The sequence below is a fragment of the Hyperolius riggenbachi genome, chromosome 1, assembly GCF_040937935.1.
Source record: "Hyperolius riggenbachi isolate aHypRig1 chromosome 1, aHypRig1.pri, whole genome shotgun sequence".
In the NCBI taxonomy this organism is placed as follows: Eukaryota; Metazoa; Chordata; class Amphibia; order Anura; family Hyperoliidae; genus Hyperolius; species Hyperolius riggenbachi.
The window spans coordinates 389185952-389206675 of NC_090646.1; positions in this window are offsets into that span (position 1 = coordinate 389185952).

The following is a 20724-nucleotide window of genomic DNA, read 5'->3' on the forward strand; positions in this document are numbered from 1 at the left end:
CCAGGAGGGAGACGGACTCTCCGCCCACACTAAGGTACTTTGCACCAAGGGGCAAGAACAGGGGGGAGGTGGGTTGAATGTGCCCAGTCCAGGGGTACCGAGTCCAATAGTACCTGTGTCACAGGTACCTGTGTTTGATATACCGATTGTTTGTGATGAAAATGTTGTTGTACCTGTCACTGTAATTCATGCATGCAGCCAGGATGTGAGTAATGCCAGTATGTGCCAGTCTGAAGGTGTACCTGTACTGGCAGTAACACGCAGCCGCGCTGCTCAGAACCTGGGCTCAGAGCAGGTGGAAGAGGTTCCGGCCTCCTCCCCCTCCTCTGACCACAGGGATGGTAGCCTTCAGCCACTAACTGCATATGCCACGGGCCAGCTGGCTGAGAGCGAGAGTGCTGCATTTGTGCAAGCACTCCAGACTGACCCTAGCCTCGAGGCACTCAGAAGGCAGGCTTCGGAGCCCCTCACGAATGAAGATACCTTCAAGGTATATTGGGAAGGTGGTAAGCTGTACAGCGAGCCTGTACAGCCCACCGAAGGTGAAACAAGTGTGGGTACCAAGTTGCTTGTGGTACCCAGTGCCTTCCGGGGGCATGTGCTGAAGTCCGCACATGACATTCCCCTGGCAGGGCACTTGGGAATCCACAAGACACTTGACCGTATCCAGGGTCATTTCTACTGGCCCAGGATGCGGATCGATGTGACCAACTATTGCCGCTCATGTACTGTTTGCCAAAAGGTAAAACGGGCTGGGAACCCCCGCAAGGCTCCCTTGTGTCCACTGCCAATCATAGGTGAGCCCTTTCACAGAGTGGCAGTCGACATAATTGGACCATTGCCCACTCCCAGCAGCAGTGGCAAAAGGTACATCCTGACGGTGGTGGATTACGCCACCCGCTATCCTGAGGCCATGGCGCTTTCCTCCCTGAGGGCGGACAAGGTAGCAGACGCGCTACTTAACATTTTCTCCCGAGTCGGGTTCCCTGCGGAGATGCTCTCCGATCAGGGATCCCAGTTTATGTCCGAACTCATGGAGGCCCTGTGCAAAAAGATACACATGACGCACATTGTCTCCAGTCCCTACCACCCGCAGACCAATGGACTGTGTGAACGGTTCAACGGGACGCTGAAGCAAATGCTGACCACGTTTGTTGAGTCGCAAGGTGGGGACTGGGAACGATACCTGCCTCATCTGTTGTTTGCGTACAGGGAGGTGCCGCAGGAGTCAACCGGGTTTTCCCCGTTTGAACTCCTGTATGGGAGGAATGTCCGAGGACCCTTACAATTGATGCGGGAGACATGGGAGGGCAAGGGCGACCCCACTGATGTCTCCGTGGTCGATTACGTCCTCAAGTTCAGGGACAAAATGGAGTCCCTGTCCGCAGTAGTGACCAACAACCTGGCCCAGGCTCAGGCCAAACAAAAAGCATGGTACGACCGCACTGCTGGAGAGCGGTCATTTGATGTGGGTGACAAGGTATATGCCCTTCTTCCCGTGAGGCAGAACAAGCTGCAAGCAGCCTGGGAGGGGCCTTTTACTGTAGTGCAGCGGTTAAACCCTCTGACGTATCTAGTGAACATGGGGGGCAGGAAGCAGAAGAGCTTTCATGTAAACATGCTGAAGGCCCACCATGACAGGACCCAGTATGCGCTGCCAGTGTGCAGCCGGTTAGAGCAGGGAGAGGCAGACCCCCTGTTAGACCTGCTGGCTGACGTACGAGATGTGGACGGCGACCTAAACGTCAATCCACAGCTCGCCTCAGCCCAGCAAGAGCAGTTACAGAAGGTGCTGGGCCAGTACCAGCACACCTTCTCCGGTATCCCGGGGCGGACCAGTATGGCGGTGCATGGGGTAGATACAGGTACCCATCCCCCCATCAGGCAATCCGCTTACCGTGTCTCTCCCGAGGTACAGGCGGACATGCAGAAGGAGGTGAGGGAGATGCTGGAGTTAGGGGTGGTTCAAAAGTCCAGTAGTGCCTGGGCAGCCCCTGTTGTCCTGGTCCCCAAGAAGGACCAGACAACTCGGTTCTGCGTAGACTACAGGAAACTGAACGCCATCACCACTACAGACGCCTACCCCATGCCTCGCATTGATGAGCTGCTAGATACACTGGCATCAGCCAGGTACCTATCAATCATGGATCTGAGCCGGGGGTATTGGCAGATACCACTTGCACCTGACGCGAGGCAAAAGTCGGCCTTCATCACCCCTTTCGGCCTCTTCGAGTTCACGATGATGCCCTTTGGGATGAAGAACGCCCCCGCCACGTTTCAGCGGGCCGTGAACGACCTGCTAGAGGGAATGCAAGGGTTCGCTGTAGCGTATCTGGATGACATTGCGGTGTTCAGCCCCACCTGGGAAGAACACCTCAAACACCTGTCCCAGGTACTAGAGAGGCTGGCCATGGCCAATCTGACGGTTAAACCGAGTAAGTGTCAGATTGGCATGACCGAGGTGCAGTACTTAGGTCACCGGGTGGGGGGTAACACCCTGAAACCTGACACGGGAAAGGTGGACGCCATCCTGGCATGGCCTCGACCTATCACGAAAAAGCAGGTCCAGGCGTTCCTGGGGACCGCCGGCTACTATAGGAAATTTGTTCCCGCCTATAGTACACTGGCGAAGCCCCTGACCGATGCCACTAGCAAGAAGCACCCCAAGGTTGTTAGCTGGACCCCCGCTTGCGAGAATGCCTTCCAGGCCTTGAAGCAGGCCCTCGCAAGCGCCCCTGTGCTTCAGGCCCCAGACTTCAGTCGTCGGTTTGTGGTGCAAACCGATGCCTCTGACTACGGTCTCGGCGCAGTCCTCAGCCAGGTGGATGGAAAGGGGGATGAACACCCTATCCTCTACCTGAGCCGGAAGCTCCTGCCCCGAGAGGTAGCCTACTCCACAACTGAAAAGGAGTGCCTGGCGATCGTGTGGGCCCTACAGAAACTGCAGTCGTATCTGTACGGCCGCTCCTTCACGATCGTCACTGATCACAATCCCCTGAGTTGGCTAAACCGTACTGCTGGAACCAACGGCAAGCTCCTACGGTGGAGCCTGTCATTGCAGCAGTACGACTTTACGATCCAACACAAAGCAGGCAGCCGACACCAAAACGCTGATGGGCTGTCGCGGTGTCAGTAGGAACCCGACCCAACAGCGCCAATAGCTGCTACGGAAGGCGTCCTGTTGACACCTCCCTGAGCAGAGCTCGGGAAGGGGGAGGTGTGACGCCGGGCGACGCCCAGTCGTCCGAGGATTCGCGGCCGATTGTCCGATCGCAACCGTGATCGGAAAACTGACATTCTTTATTTTTAAAATAGAAGTTTTTCCTTCCTGCCTTCCCCCCCCTTTTGCCATGAGGGCTGAATGGGCCTGCGTTAGCATATGGCTAAAGCAACCTGGTTTAGCAAGAAATCCTGTTAAGGCTCCCGGAAAAGCTCTGGTGACACTAATGTGCTAATTGGGCAGAGCTGAAATACCAACAGGGTCTATTCAACAGGGGAAGCTAGCACAGCATGAGGTCTATTGACACCTACATTCCTCCCAGTCTTGACGGCACCGACTAGACTGAGTATGGAATGCATGGTGTTGATAACTTTGTCACATTTTGCAAATACCATCCATGGGAGGAATATGAAAATTACATAATTTTGTTTCCCTAATTCTGTAGAATATGGTGATACTAGACATAGCCAGGTAACCCGAGCAGGGGCTGAGATATGAATAATGGGGTCCCCGTGCGCCCCAAATATTGCAAGTTTGATGTCCTATGAACGTGTATTCTCAGCCCAATCTGAATATGAAATCGGTTTGCATGTGCGACAAAACCCCGGCGGGGTATGAAATTGGACATATTTTGTGGATGGCTGGAAGTTCCTCCCCTGAGAACTCACTGCCTGACACGCCCCTGGGCTGAGCTTGAGACTCCGCCCAGAAATGTCAGTGCTCAAAACTGATTGCATGAGGACCCCAGCCAATTCCCCCACTTTCCATCATACCGAAAAGACTGCCACTGCTTGGGGAAATAGCAGTGGCCATCTTGCAGGCGGAGCAACGGCCATGTGGTTCGGCCATGTTGCGAACTAACTGCAACAAAGGAACTTTGTCTTTTCCCGAACGGACTTTCCACAGAATCATAAGTATTCGTTCTTTTTATCCCTTTTTCTTTTATGTACTGTGTTATCACTGTCTCTCATCGTTCAATTGTTCACGATTGTCTGTATATATTAATTATTTATATTGTAACAAATAAAGGCTTTTTAAAAGGTCTTTACCTCTCAGTAAAACCTTCTATTCAGTATACACAGACGAGACCTAAACTTCCGAAGGGACGCTACTGTTTTGATAGATAGATAGGAATTGCACAGTTTTAACCGGTTGTTTGTTTCACAGGTCTATAGCCAGTTAGCAGTTTTCTCTGGGCTGATAGAAAACAGAGATGGTGGCAAATCTACCCCTGGGTTGGAGTAAAAGTGTATTTTCGTAACCTCACAGGCTCCCTACTGCGTCGTGACGCTCAAACTCCGCCACTTCTACGCAGATTGCGTCCATAGCTCTCAATCTGTGTGCTAGAATCGGATCGGACGGTTTTGCGTGTTCACGGCCAGTGGGGCTCTTGTGACAATGACCACGCCCACTCAGAGCATGGCCACACTCCCTTTGATTCTGTCTGTCCCTTTTTCCTGGGTCCAAAAGTTGGGAGGTATGAAAAGGGTTTTGGTTCACCCAAAGCAGCTTGGTTACTTTGTAGAATTTGCCTAAGAAGTGAATAAGATTATTACTGAGAATGATTGCACCCCATAACACATTGTGCAGGGTGCCGTGGGACTGCTGAGCCCCCTCCATAACCCCACATTTAATATTCATAAGAGCCTGTTTTGTAATTTGTGGTCATTTGACAGTTCCTGGCTAGGTACTGCTGCATTTTCCATTTACTTCTCTGTGGAGTGATGTTGCTGCATGGGCTGTTTTTCTGCCCCTCAACACTTGGTTAGATGTTTCTGGCAGTTATTTAGGTGAACCAATTGTCACTCACCTGAGACTATATATATTGCTGGAGCAGTTAGACTTTCATTGCCAGTTACTTCAGAGGACATGGAGCTCCCTCCTGCCCACCCTAGTTGCGGCTGTTTTTATTGGAGGTCATGTCGCCAGTAAAGTGGAGAATTTTGGACATATTCACTCACTTTGCGGGTAGGATTTTGAAGATGTTATTTAGCTTGGGACTTCTGTCCTAGCCACTTATGTTTATCAGTTCTTGATTTAATAAAGTTTTATTCTATTTGTTTTGATATTTTACTTATTTTAGCAATTTAACAGTGTATCTTGTTATTATTTATTAATTAATATGAGTACATAGATTCATTAATTCAAGTATAAAGACCCTTAAGGATTATAGATTAGCTTTAGTAAACTGAGATGGTGGTCATGGTCCCACGGCACCCCATAACACATTGTGCGGGGTGCCATGGGACTGCTAAGCACCCCACCATACCCCCACTCCTCTTCTCCCCCTTAAAAATATTTAAAATTGTTGTTTAATATTCATAAGTGCCTATTTAATTTGTGGAAAAGGACCATATAAACTGATCTTTCTATTTGTTGACAGCATTAGACTGAATTATAGAAACATTACTGGGGAGTCTTTTGATGGTGCAGCTAACCTGCAAAGTTTTTATATGGGCCTATAAACACAGATAGCTTCAGCTGTTCCAGGTTCACTTTATATTGGATGCTAGAGCCTCATTTTACATCTGTGTATATCAGATTTCTGTGACGTGTTAGAATAAGAGAAAAATTATTTGTCCTTCTAAATCACCTAGAAACTTTCACATACCATAAAATAATAAATATGTGGAGGGAGCAACTTAAAAAATAGACAAGGACACAGAAACTGCTGTGGAAGCAGAAAATTGGACAGACAATGTGATTGGCAAAATAAAAAGCTCTAAGCTGATTGATTGTAGACAGGCATCCATTGTACCTGGAAACCACTTACATTTTTTTTTTAATTTTACATCATAATAACTGTGACTACCTCGGAGGTAACATCACTGTATGAAATGTAAAACTATTAAATCCTTTTAACATCATATATACAGTGGCTTGCAAAAGTATTCGGCCCCCTTGACACATTTTGTCACATTACTGCCACAAACATGAATCAATTTTATTGGAATACCACGTGAAAGACCAACACAAAGTGGTGTACATGTGAGAAGTGGATCGAAAATCATACATCATTCCAAACATTTTTTACAAATTTTTTGCTGCAATTACAGCTGCCAGTCTTTTAGGGTATGTCTCTACCAGCTTTGCACATCTAGAGACTGAAATCCTTGCCCATTCTTCTTTGCAAAACAGCTCCAGCTCAGGCAGATTAGATGGACAGCATTTGTGAACAGCAGTTTTCAGATCTTGCCACAGATTCTCGATTGGATTTTAACACATGGATATGTTTTGTTTTAAACCACTCCATTGTTGCCTTGGCTTTATGTTTAGGGTCATTGTCCTGCTGGAAGGTGAACCTCCACCCCAGTCCCAAGTCTTTTGCAGTCTCCAAGAAGGTTTTCTTCCAAGTTTGCCCTGTATTTGGCTCCATCCATCTTCCCATCAACTCTGACCAGCTTCCCTGTCCCTGCTGAAGAGATGCACCCCCCGAGCATGATGCTGCCACCACCATATTTGACAGTGGGGATGGTGTGTTCAGAGTGATGTGCAGTGTTAGTTTTCCGCAACACATAGCGTTTTGCATTTTGGCCAAAAAGTTCCATTTTGGTCTCATATGACCAGAGCACCTTCAGCCACATGGTTGCTGTGTCCCCCACATGGCTTGTGGCAAACTGCAAGCGGGACTTCTTATGCTTTCTGTTAACAATGCCTTTCTTCTTGCCACTCTTCCATAAAGGCCAACTTTGTGCAGTGCACGACTAATAGTTGTCCTATGGACAGAGTCTCCCACCTGAGCTGTAGATCTCTGCAGCTCGTCCAGAGTCACCATGGGCCTCTTGACTGCATTTCTGATCAGCGCTCTCCTTGTTCGGCCTGTGAGTTTAGGTGTATGGCCTTGTATTGGTAGGTTTACAGTTGTGCCATACTCCTTCCATTTCTGAATGATCGCTTGAACAGTGCTCCATGGGATGTTCAAGGCTTTGGAAATCTTTTTGTAGCCTAAGCCTGCTTTAACCGGTTCAGCCTCACAGCTATTTTCACCTTAAGGACTGAAGCAATTTTCCCCTGTCAGCGCTGCTCTCATTCATTCGCTAATAGCTTTATCACTACTCATCACACATAAATTATTTAGATCTTGTTTTTTTCACCACAAATTTGGCTTTTGGGGGGTGACATTTGTTTTTAGTAACTACTAAAATGTCTATGTATTTTAAAGAGAAAAACGAGGGAAAAAATGAAAAAATACACTATTTCTCCAATTCCAGCCTCTATAGTTTTAAAATGAACAATGCTACTGAACATTTTACCCACACATTTTATCTGCCTATTTGTCGTGGTTATCACAAGATTTAAATTATGTCCCTAGTACATAGTATGGTGACAATATGTTATTTGGAAATAAAGGTGCATTTTTTCTATGTTGTGTTTTTTGTTTTCTCATTGCACACTACCAATGATTACAAGCCTTTATTTGAAAAAAAAAAACAGTAATACATCCTCATGACATACATATTTAAAAAGCTGAGTCCCTTAGGTAACTATTTAAGTATTCACTTTTCAATTCTGTCACTTTTGGTGTTTTTTACAAGTGTATTAGTTTGGTGCAGAGTATATGAAAATAACAATTGCATTGCTTTTCATTTCATTTGCTGCTAAAACAAAACCACATCACATATGCCTAATCTCTCAAAGACCCCAAATACTATTCTCTTGCTTGTCCCGGTGAAAATGATACCCTATACACATAATCACATGGCTTCTTGGCCACGCAATACTCAAATATATGTTAACCATGAGCAGCACTAATGCAATTTTCAAGGCCATTTTTTGCAACAAAAGTAATACAGTCATTCTTTGTTCGCAAAGCCCCTGGAGTGTCAGAACATTTGAAACAGGTCACAAATGTCACCATTCTGAAAATTAGAGACCCAGGACTACTGAGATATACATATTTTAAAACAATTGGACTTCTGCGGTTTTCCTAAAATTGAATCATAACTTGGAAAATGGTATTTTTTTACATCTTTTTTCACTTTGGCACAAAAAAAACAAACACTTGACATAGTTTTTGTCTCTCAAAGACCCCAAATACTATTCTCTTGCTTGTCCCGGTGAAAATGATACATTATACACATAATCAGATAGCTTCTTGGCCATGCAATACTCTGTTAACCATGAGCAGCACTAATGCAATTTTCAAGGCCATTTTTTGCAACAAAAGTAATACAGTCATTCTTTGTTCGCAAAGCCCCTGGAGTGTCAGAACATTTGAAACAGGTCACAAATGTCACCATTCTGAAAACTAGAGACCCAGGCCTACTGAGATACACATATTTTGAAACAATTGGACTTCTGCGGTTTTGCTAAAATTGAATCATAACTTGGAAAATGATATTTTTTACATCTTTTTTTCACTTTGGCACTATAAAAAAATCTGATGACTTAGGCCTCAGTCCTAAAACACACCAAAATGTATTCTACAGCTCATCATGGTTAAAATGATACAACATATACCTTACTTAGTAGCAAATGGTTGTGTGCAGCAATCAATTATACCCAATGTGCACTATTTTTTTTTTTGCACTAATTGTTGCAGAGCTATTGTTTGTTTGCATATTCCCAGGAGAGATTGGAATCAAACAAAGACCGCACATGACACCATCATAGAAGGCTAACAACCAGGGCTATTCATCAGTAGGTATTTTGTGAGCTACCTTCTCAAAGGAACACTGCAAAAGGAATTTTCACATTGCCCTGGTTATAACAAATCCAAAATGTGGCTAATTTGAATATATCACTTCTCTTCACAGTGATAACAAATACATTGGAACTTACCATTGGATGTCTTGCAGAATTAGAGAAAAGCCAGAGGCCATAAGTCAGGGGTCAAGCAGATCCAAGAGTCAGAAAATGGGAGCAGCAGGGTCCAAAGTTCAATTTTGAACTTACTTTGTGTTTTCTTTTTCCTCAAAAAATTCAGTTTCCGCCAACACCCCAAAAACATAGGGGTATGCCAAATGTGAGCTCCTTTGAGGGTCTGTAAGTTTCATGAATATATAGGAAGGGGGAAAATGCCAGTCAAATATGTCCAGGTAAAGAAAAAAAAACCCACAAAAAAAAGAGAAACAAAAACACACAAAAAAGGAAAAAAATAAATTAGTAATCTGCAAGTGTGTGGTATGCCCTAAAGCACTTGATAACACACAGTGCTGGGGCTGAGGGGCAATCTGGGCAAAAATACCGTGACTCACACCGTCTCTTGTGTTTCACACACACTCTGCATCTTCTCAGGGGGGCTTTTTTCACTTCATTGGGGGGAATTAGTTCAGGGAAATGTCTCTCCCTCAGTCTAATTGAGTTCTCCAAATGGATAGGATCCTGTTGTGCAATTTGGCCAGGGGAATACATTAGGGACTTGTGGACTTGAATCTGGAACTCAAGAAAGGTCATCTGTTGGCTTGTTGGTGTTGTGGTGGTTTTTAGATAGACCACAAATGCATTGTGCATGGTCATCTGCAACAAGAAGAATGTTATTTTTTTGTACCATGCTTTCCTTCTTCTTCTTAATAAATAAGGCGCTAAGACTTGGTCTGATAAGTCCACTGCTCCCACGCGGAAGTGCACCTGGACGCGGACTCTCGTCCAGATAGACTTCAGCTGCCGCTGCCTGGACGAGCTTGCTCGTCCATATAGGCTGAAGCGGTTAAATTTCTCAATAACTTGATCCCTGACCTGTCTTGTGTGTTCTTTGGACTTCACAGTGTTGTTGCTCCCAATATTCTCTTAGACAGGTAAAAGAAAAAATCCCGCTGCACCATGGGTGGGTAAAAAGTATTCTTCAATTTTATTAGCACATCAGTAGAAAAGGCTGACGCGTATCGGAGCTCAAGGCTCCTTAATCATAGCCAGCAATAACATGATCATCACAGGTATACGTAGTCAAGTGCCGGCCCACAATGGGCATGGCCTTGGCTCTTAAAGAAACACATACAATATGTATATAAAATGGCATAGCCAATATACAAACATGAAATTTTTTTAAAAAACCAAAGATGACATGGTTAAACATCAGGATGGGTATATATTTGAAGGACAAAAACAATATATATAAATAAACCTCTACCTCAAGGGGGAGGTACAAAGACAGAGTTAAGAGAGAGCAAATGAGAATCAGAGAAGCATAAAATTAGGCCCTTATATCATAAGTAAGACTGACATCCATTCTAGAGTTCAAGCCTGTTGGTATACGTGTACCCAAACGCCATATCCATAGGGCCTCACGTTTCAATAAGGTTTTATTTTACCTGAACATTGAGACCCTTGATCCCTGCTCCTTTGGGTTGTGTGTCGGTGGTTGCAGCGATTCCTCCCCTCCACGTTGTCTATTCTCTTAGACAACCTCTGAGGCCCTCACAGAGCAGCTGTATTTGTACTGACATTAGATTACACACAGGTGCACTCTATTTAGTCATTAGCACTCATCAGGCAATGTCTATAGGCAACTGACTGCACTCAGATCAAAGGGGGCCGAATAATTATGCACACACCACTTTGCAGTTATTTATTTGTAAAAAAATGTTTGGAATCATGTATGATTTTCGTTCCACTTCTCATGTGTACACCACTTTGTGTTGGTCTTTCATGTGGAATTCTAATAAAATTGATTCATGTTTGTGGCAGTAATATTACAAAATGTGGAAAACTTCAAGGGGGCCGAATACTTTTGCAACCCACTGTAGTTTTGCTTATTTTTTAGATTGGTTCAGTGTCCAGATACCAGTGGCATTGACTTTTTTTGTTGCTTGGAAGATAACTGATCGTGCAGTTGATCAGTTGAAGAGGATGGAGTTTAGAAGTGTTCAAAAAAATGCTACAGAATTTGCCAAAGAATGAATAGGATTACTGAGGATGATTGCACCCCATAACACATTGTGCGGGGTGCCATGGGACTGCTAAGTACCCCACCATACCTCCATCCTCTTCCCCCATAAAAAAAATGATTTTTAAATGTGTTATTTAATATTCATAAGTGCCTGTTTAACCACTTGCCGACCGCACGCTTATACCGTGCGTCGGCAAAGTGGCAGCTGCAGGACCAGCGACGCAGTACTGCGTCGCCAGCTGCAGGCTGATTAATTAGGAAGCAGCCGCTCGCGCGAGCGGCTGCTTCCTGTCAAATCACGGCGGGGGGCTCCGTGAATAGCCTGCGGGCCGCCGATGGCGGCTCGCAGGCTAAATGTAAACACAAGCGGAAGTAATCCGCTTTGTTTACATTGTACGGCGCTGCTGCGCAGCAGCGCCGTAAGGCAGATCGGCGATCCCCGGCCAATCAGCGGCCGGGGATCGCCGCCATGTGACAGAGGACGTCCTGTCACTGGCTGCACAGGACGGATAGCGTCCTGTGCAGCCCGGATCACTGGGGGGACAGGTAGGAGAGGGAGGGGGAGGGAATGTCGCCGCGGAGGGGGGCTTTGAGGTGCCCCCCCCCGCAACATGCCTGCACGCAGACGCGATCAGACCCCCCCTGCACATCATCCCCATAGGGGGGAAAAAAGGGGGGCGATCTGATCGCTCTGCGTGCACCCTGATCTGTGCTGGGGGCTGCAGAGCCCACCCAGCACAGATCCCAACAAACAGCGCTGGTCCTTAAGGGGGGGTAAAGGGTGGGTCCTCAAGTGGTTAATTTGTGGTAAAGGACCACATAAACTGATATTTCTATTTGTTGACTGTATTGGACTAAATCATAGAAAAATCTCTGGGGAGTCATACGTGTGTGTTTAATTTGCGGTAATTTGATTTTCATTTGTTTCATTTTTTTTCAGGTGCTGTGAAGTGATGTACAAGAGACCGGAGCTGTATGGCAGAGGAGGATGTGTAATCGCCACTGGACAGAGGCTCGATGAGTAATCCTCACTTGCAGCAATCCCCTACTCTGGGGGGAGCACCTATATCTGGCTTACCTATACTGGGACATCTATAGCTCGCTAACGATACTGGGGCACCTATACCTGGCTAATCTATACTGGGGCAGCTATAGCTAGCTAATCTATACTGGGGCACCTATAGCTGGCTGACCTATAATGGGGCACCTATACCTGGCTAACCTATTCTGTGACACCTATAGCTGGCTAACCTATACTGGGGCACCTATAGCTGGCTAACTTATACTGGGGCAACTATAGCTAGCTGGGGATTATACTCACCATTGGCGTGCTGATCCCTCGTCAAGTACCTCGACGGATTTGCTTCTCCCTCGATGATGACACATTTACCATGGCAACCGGTGTTGCTGACGCCAGGGTCACGCAGCATCATCAACATCTGGTGGCAAACTAAAAATTTTCGCATTGAATTCAATACAATAACTTATTAAATTCAATATTAAAAAAGGTAAATGCAAAAAAAGTTTGAAAATTATTTTCAATTAATTTAACTATTTTTCGTGCAGAAATCCTGGGGAGGGTTAAAAGGAAAGAGTAGGAAAAAGAGGGTAGTGAACAAAGAAAAGTTAATGAAACTATTCAGGAAAGTAAGAAAGTTAATGAAAACATTTTTTTCCCATAGTTTCACATGTTGTAAAACAAATCCACAATATTACTGTGTAGTAATAAAAAATTACCCTTTAGAATGTAAAGGTGACCATACACGATTCCATTTTTTTTTCGACCAGAGAAATTCCTCCACTTAATTTAATAAGCAGAAAAATGTAACCAATATACTTATGATAGTTTTTTTCTTAAAATATCAAATGATCTAATAAAAAGTTCACTTTTGATATTTTTTCTATCTGATTTTTCCAACACAACTGATCAGAAAAAAACAGCTGAAAATGAATTGTTTTCAATTGAAAAAAAAATATTTAGAATTTTTTAAACAATCAATTGTTTTTATCAGGAAAAAAATGGAAATCTGGTTCATTTGATTATATTGTGTATGGCTACCTTAAGACTTATTGGCCAGGGTTCTGTTCGACCTCTGTCTCTCAATGCTGTGTAATGTGCGTACATATCTTCCACCCCATGTAAAATCTATACTTCATTTGTTGATTGCATTGGCTGCAATACACCATTGACTTGTCACTTTACTTGTCAGTATAATAAAACAAATGCTCTCTGTATCACATCTTTCATCCATTTTCCCTGCACTGCAATAATCCATCAAATACCGAATGAAATACTGCATAATTCCTTAAAATACTTATGAAATGAAATTATGAAATACCGCATGAGGTAAATATCTTTGTGAATAGTGATGAAGTTTTTTTTGATAATTTGTTTACCTCATGTGTGAAAATCTTACTGAATGCTAAACAATGTTTTGTTTTTCTGCATGAGGTAATTTACCATACATGAAGTTTTTCCCAAACAGGTCTTAGTGAATGAAGCTCTTAATTTGATAAGTTTCAATTTTTTCCAATATATGTTACAATTCTAAAGTGATTTAAGTGAAACACAGGTATATGCAATAAATAAAAAAAGGTACGTAAAATAGAGGCTGAAGTAAGCAGTAATTTAAAACATAATAAATTCCAGTAGTTACCTAGTCTGAGTTTCTGAAGTGCAAGTCTTCTATGCAGCCACTAGAGGTCATCTTAGTACAGCAAATTGAGATTAACAAATGTGCTTCTACTGAGCTCTTTTTGTTTATAATTTAAAGGGAACCTTAATTGAAAATAAACATATGCTATAATGATTTGTATGAGTAGTACTGCTAAGAAATAAAACATTATTATCACAGTTATGAGTCTAATATTGTTTTCAGTACAGAGTTAAGAAACTTCAATTGTTATTTATGCAAAAGAGTTTATGTGAGCTCTGCAACTTTATAACGTTGTGGACAGCACTGTCTTTTGAAGCACTTATCCCAACTGTCTCTCATTGTTTATTCTTTGTTTATGGTTTTTCTGCTGAGAAAAGTTCAAAGGTTCAGTAGCCTGCTCTGTGAAATCATTTAAAATGCTGAGAGTATCGAGAAAGTAGTCGCCAACCAGCTGGAAGCCAGGCTTACAGATAACAACATCTTTGATACTTTTCAGTCAGGATTCAGGAAAAGGCACAGCACTGAAACTGCATTAGTCCGAGTAATGAATGATCTACTTACTGCAAGGGACAAGGGTGATTGGTCAATTTTGATTCTTCTTGACTTGTCTGCAGCATTTGATACTGTGGATCATGAAATGCTAATCCAACGACTGAAGAATTACTGTGGCCTAAGGGGTACTGTTCTTAGCTGGTTTCAGACCTTCCTATCTGGAAGGACACAGCAAGTATGTCTGGGCACACACTACTCTAATCCAGTGCCACTTCCCTATGGAGTTCCACAGGGTTCTGTACTATCACCATTACTCTTTGCAGTCTACATGCTCCCACTGGGCAAAATAATCCAGAACTATGGCCTAGGATACCATTGTTATGCAGATGACACATAACTGTACCTGTCCTTCAAGCCTGGCACCCAAGACCCTTCAGCATCCATAAATGCGTGTCTAGTGGATTTACAAAATTGGATGAACACCAGCTGGCTGAGGCTGAACTCTGACAAAACAGAGGTGTTGGTGGTAGGTGGTCCACACATGATGGATAAAGTTCAAAACGCTCACCACCTCAAACTAGCAATTGGGGGAGATACTGTACAGTATAAAGACTCTGTGCGAAACCTTGGGGTGATCCTGGATGGAAATCTAAAACTCAAACAGCAGATATCAGCTGTCGTCAAGTCTTCCTTCTTCCATCTAAGAAATATAGCGAAAATCAAACACCTTATCCCAGCTGAAGACCTACCTGCCCTAGTTCATGAATTTGTATCCTCCCACCTAGACTACTGCAACGCCCTGTTCATCGGATCTACAGAAAAGGTTCTGCGCCCCTTACAGCTAGTACAGAATGCTGCAGCCAGACTCCTAGCCAATGCCCCCAGCAGCTCACACATCACCCCAGTACTGCAAACTCTTCACTGGTTGCCAGTAAAATGGAGAATCAATTTTAAGATCTGCCTGCTGACATTCAAGGCTCTACACCACATGGGACCCAAATATAGCGGATCTATTGGAACTTTATGCCCCTCCACGCACCCTCCGCTCTGCCAACAAGATGAAGCTGATTATTCCCAGGATACACTTAACATTTGGTGCTCGGGCCTTTTCCTACGCAGCCCCTACTCTATGGAACTCACTTCCACAATCAGTACGAGAGGCTTCTTCTCTGGACAGCTTTAAAAAAAGGCTAAAAACTCACCTCTTTTCCCTAGCCTTTGAGACTGCATAATGCAGGGTCACAGCGCTTTGAGTCCTCAGGGAGAAAAGCGCTATATAAATATTATTGTTATTGTTATATATATGACACTATTTTCTTTGCTACTAATGTTCTATTAATTATCGAACTACACAACCAATTCATTATATCATGAGGTTGTTTTCAATTTTTTTCAGGTTTTAAATTGAAATCTTTATTTGCAGTCCTTTGCATTCAGGGTCTGGTTGTCATCTCCTCAGTCCTCCACCCAAGACTTCAAGAGAAGTGGCAGAACACACAGGTGGGTCCTGCACACAACTGCCTCTATGTTCAACCAATCTTTTGATCCCAGCTGACGGACGTTAGAAGCGTGGCAGGTCTTAAGTAGTAGTACTGGCCTCTATCACAGGCTTTTGGTCTGACAGGCCTGACCTTCTCCATTCTGAGCCACATCCTGCCCACATTCCAGTTACTTAACCTGTATGTTGTGAATAATATTCGGTGCCAGTACTCTGCAGGTCATGAGGAGGCAGTCCATTAACTTAAAGTTGCAGTTATATCAGCATGGACATACAAAACATATTTAGGATACTCCCCCTTCCTCAGGTATACAACCCACAATAGAACACAACACATATATTATTATTAGTTTTATTTATAAAGCGCTAACATTTTACATATCGCTGTACAATAAATAGGGACATCATTATACAATGGTACGGAGACAGGTCACATATTACAAGACAGAGGGTCAATATACAACTAAGATAATGTATGTACAATATAGGAATGGAGCAGAAAAGGGAAAGTCACCGAGTCCATTTGGTGGCAAAGTATCATGGCGCCAAGGGGTAAGCACAGGCAGTTAACACGGGGAAGAGGTCCCTGCCACACAGGCTTACAATCTAAGTGGTGGGGAATAAAGACACACTAGGTGAAAGGCGGTGGCATGCCTATTCAGGGGAGGGGTCTAGGACAAAAAAGATGCAGAATAGCCAAGGATGAATGGGTGGGACCTTAGGGCCTGCTTGAATGAGCTGAAGTTGGGAGCAAACCTGATGGGGGGAGGGGAGTTCCAGAAAGTAGGGGCTGCTCTGAAGAAGTCTTGCGGCCTGGCATATAATACAATACAATACAATACAATAACATTTCTATAGCGCTTTTCTCCCATAGGACTCAAAGCGCTTAGGCTCTCTCAGATTCAGTAATTGGTAGTAGGATGAAGTATTCACACAACAAAAGATATATTTCTGCAAATGCCAAACTGAACAGGTGGGTTTTCAGTCTGGATTTAAACACGTCCAGGGATGGAGCTGTCCTGATCTGTTGAGGTAAGGAGTTCCAAAACGTAGGGGTAGCATGACAGAAGGCTCTGGGACCAAAAGTTTCCAAATGGACTCTGGGTATGACTAGATTATTAGAACCTGTGAATCTGAGAATGCGGGTATTGCTACGCAGCTGCAACATATCTTTCATGTATTCAGGACCTTAAAATGTCAGTAGGCCGATCTTGAATAGGACCCTCCATTCTATAGGTAGCCAGTGAAGGGAGTGCAGGACTGGCGTTATGTGGCAGTGACGGGGTTGGTTGGTTAGCAGTCTGGCAGCAGTATTCTGTATCAGCTGTAGGCGGTACAAGACCTTTTTTGGAAGGCCAGTGTAGAGAGCATTACAGTAGTCCAGTCAGGATGTGATGAAGGCATGGACTAAGGTTGGCAGATCTTCCGGGGGGATGAGGTGCTTGATTTTTGCAATGTTCTTCAGGTGAAAATAGGATGATTTCACCACAGCAGAGATTTGAGTTCTGAAGTTTAAGTCCCCATCAATTAGAACTCCAAGGCTACGCACATGATTAGAGCTTCGTAGATTCGTGCCTCCTATTCCCAGTGGTGAAGACTGCAAGTTAAGTTGTTTTGTTATCATGCTCTGCCCTCCAATCAGAAGGACTTCAGTTTTGTCTGCATTTAGTTTCAGCCAGTTGTCATTCATCCATTGCTGTAGTTCACGTAAGCAGGCGTTTATAATTCGAGTTGGGTCTGTCACACCAGGCTTGAAGGAAAGATATAGTTGGGTGTTGTCTGCATAGCAGTGGTATGTCAGGCCATGTTTTTGGATTAGTTTTCCAAGCGGTATCATGTAAATCGTGAAAAGCAGGGGAGAGAGGATTGAGCCCTGGGGCACCCCATATTTAAGTGATACAGGGGTGGACAGGAAGGGGCCCATAGATACTTTGTGGGTTCTGCCACTCAAGCAGGATTGGAACCACTGAAGAACTATGCCATCAATGCCGCAGTATTCCTGTAGCCTGTTTATCAAGATGTCATGGTCAACTGTATCAAAGGCTGCAGAAAGGTCTAGCAGTATGAGGATTGAGCACTCTCCTCTGTCTCTTGCCATGAGCAGGTGGTTGCATATTTGGATGAGGGCAGTTTCAGTGCTGTGGTGTTTCCTGAAGCCAGACTGGAATGGGTCATAACTGTTGTTTTGTAGGATTTTGGCTTCTAGCTGGAGGTAGACAGCTTTTTCAATTAGCTTGACCAGAAAGGGGAGGTTAGAGACAGGTCTGTAGCTGGTCATTGCATCAGGGTCCAGGGAGGGTTTTTTGAGGAGAGGACTGATGATTGCTTCCTTCAGTAGAGCAGGAAATATCCCTGATTGTAAGGAACAGTTAACAATTTTGAGGAATACCGGTACGAACAGGTCAGGGCAGTTCAACATGAACTGTGTTGGGCCAGGATCCAGGTCACAGGTAGTTAGGCGGAGGTGAAGGAGGATGCTTGATGTGACTTCTTCATCAATTTCTTTGAAGTTTGACCAAGGTGTTACGTTGTCTCTGCTAATGGTTTTCGGATCTATATTAGGCTCAGATGCTGTAAGTTGGATGGCGGACCTTATAGCGGAGACTTTGTCTGTGAAGAAATGGGCAAATTGGTCACAGAGGTCCTTTGAAAACTCGATATTAAGTTTTTGACATGCCGGGTTGCAGCGTTTTTCCACTGTGCGGAACAGTTGGGCTGGTTTGTTAACTGCATTTGCAATCTCTTGTGATAGAAAGGATGATTTTTTTCCTGTGATTACCTTTTTGGTAGTTCTTCAAGTGGAGGATTAAGGCATGTTTGTCTTCTGGGGACTGAGATTTGCGCCACAGCCTCTCAAGTTTTCGGCCTTGTCTTTTCAGCTCTTTTATGGCGTTATCAAACCACTGTGCATGATGGTGTGGAGTAAGATATTTGGTGCACAGAGGAGCAATGGTCTCAAAGGTGGAGGACACACATTTGTTGTATTTAAACACCAGAGTATCAGGGTCCAAACTGGATTCAGTCAATTCATCAAAGCTAAGGTTATCTCGGATATCTTGAGGTGTTAGCTCTTTTAAGCGGCGATATTTTATTTGATTCTTGATCTGGTGTTTGACAGCTGGTATTGAGAGGGAGAAGTGGATAGTGTGATGGTCTGACCAGGCAACAGGATTAATTTCCACATTGGCTATTGACAGCCCAGTATGGAATATAAGGTCCAGAGTGTGACCTTTCCTGTGAGTAGCACAGCTGATTGATTGGAAGAAACCCAGTTCATGTAAGGCACGAGGTAGCTCTATTCCAAATTGTGAAGAGGAGTCATCCACCCATGTATTGAAATCTCCAAGAACAATCCATCTGGGGTGTTCCAGTGTTAGGTTGCATAGGAGATCTACAAGTTCCTTAAAGCCAATGGGTACCGGATTAAAAAAGAAAAAGTCAGATACTCACCTAAGCAGAGGGAAGGCTCGGTCCTAATGAGCCTTCCCTCTCCTCTCCCGGTGCCCTCGGTGCTGCGCTGGCTCCCCCGTTCGCGTCCGCCGCCGCAGGGAGTTCGGAGGTCTTCGGGAGCACTCGGGCTTCCGAAGACGGGCCGCTCCATACTACGTACGCGCGAGTGCGTCATAGAGGGCGCTCGCGCATGCTTAGTATAAAGCAGCCGCGTCATCGGGAGCCCGAGTGCTCCCGAAGGCATGCGGAAGTGGCAGTATTTGACCGAACTGGTCGAATACTGCCACGGGGGATCCTGCGCGGGACCGGGCACCGGGAGAGGAGGGGGAAGGCTCATTAGGACCGAGCCTTCCCTCTCCTTAGGTGAGTATCTGACTTTTTCTTTTTTAACCCGGTAAACATTCACTTTAAGGAAGTCTGAGTATTTTTCTGGTGGGCGGTAGATCAGCAATATGTTAATGTTTTTCTCAGCTGAAAGTTGCACCCCCAAGCATTCAAACGAGTTGGTAGGTCCTACAGTAAGTGGTCTGATTTTCAAAGCTGATCTAAGCAGGTAATGCACGGGATGGACATCTGTAAAGTGCTGGAGAAGCAAGGAGCAATAATATTTCTGTATGCGAACCAAGATGTATGAGAGAGAGGTTTGGTGGATGGATTTATATGCCAGCAAGAGTTGTTAACCTTGATTCTGAACAGGGGCGTTGCTAGGATCCTAAGAGATCCGGGTCACTTTGGAGCACTGCAGCCAAAAAATGAGTGTGGCCATGCACTAGAATTTGGGTATGGTCATGGGTGGAGCCAAATTTCCATGTACTTAACAGTGATCTAAGTAGGCCTGCCGAGTAAATGTTGGATGAAGCCCCTCTCTACATTTATACAAAAACTAAAATGCAGCATATTACAGGCAGTGTAACTTAAAGGAAACATCAAGCAAAATTTCCTGCCCCATGATATATTTAGCGGGGGCTTCCTCCAGCCCCTTGCAGCTGACTTGTCCCACGCCGCATCTCCGATCACAGCAGCCAGCCCGGGGGCCCCGCCGGTGGAGAGGCCTGCTGCCATTTTGTGTGGCAGTCACCCCATAGCATTCCCTGGCCTTCTAGAGGAGCCCCTCCCATGCTCCAAGGGGCCTCCCATTGAGGCACCACAACTCCCAGCATGCACCCATAAAAGAACCACAACTCCCTGAATGCCCCCATAAAGGCATCACAGCACCCAGCATGGCATACCCCCCACTGATGCACCGCAGCTCCCATTATGCACGCCATTGAGGCACCACAGTTCCCAGTGTGCCAACATAGAGGCTCCACAGCTCTATGGGGGCATGCTGGGAGCTGTGGTGCCCCTATGGTGATATCCTGGGAGCTGTGGTGCCTCAATGGGGGCATGCTGGGAGCTGTGATACATCAATAGGGAGCATGCTGGGTGCTGTGGTGCCTCTATGGGGCATGCTAGGTGCTGTGGTGCCATGCTGGGTGTTATGGTGTCATGCTGGGTGCTATGGTGTCATGCTGTGTTCTGTGTAGTGCCATTGCTGGGTGCTGTGGTGCCTCTATGGGGCATGCTGGGTGCTGTGGTG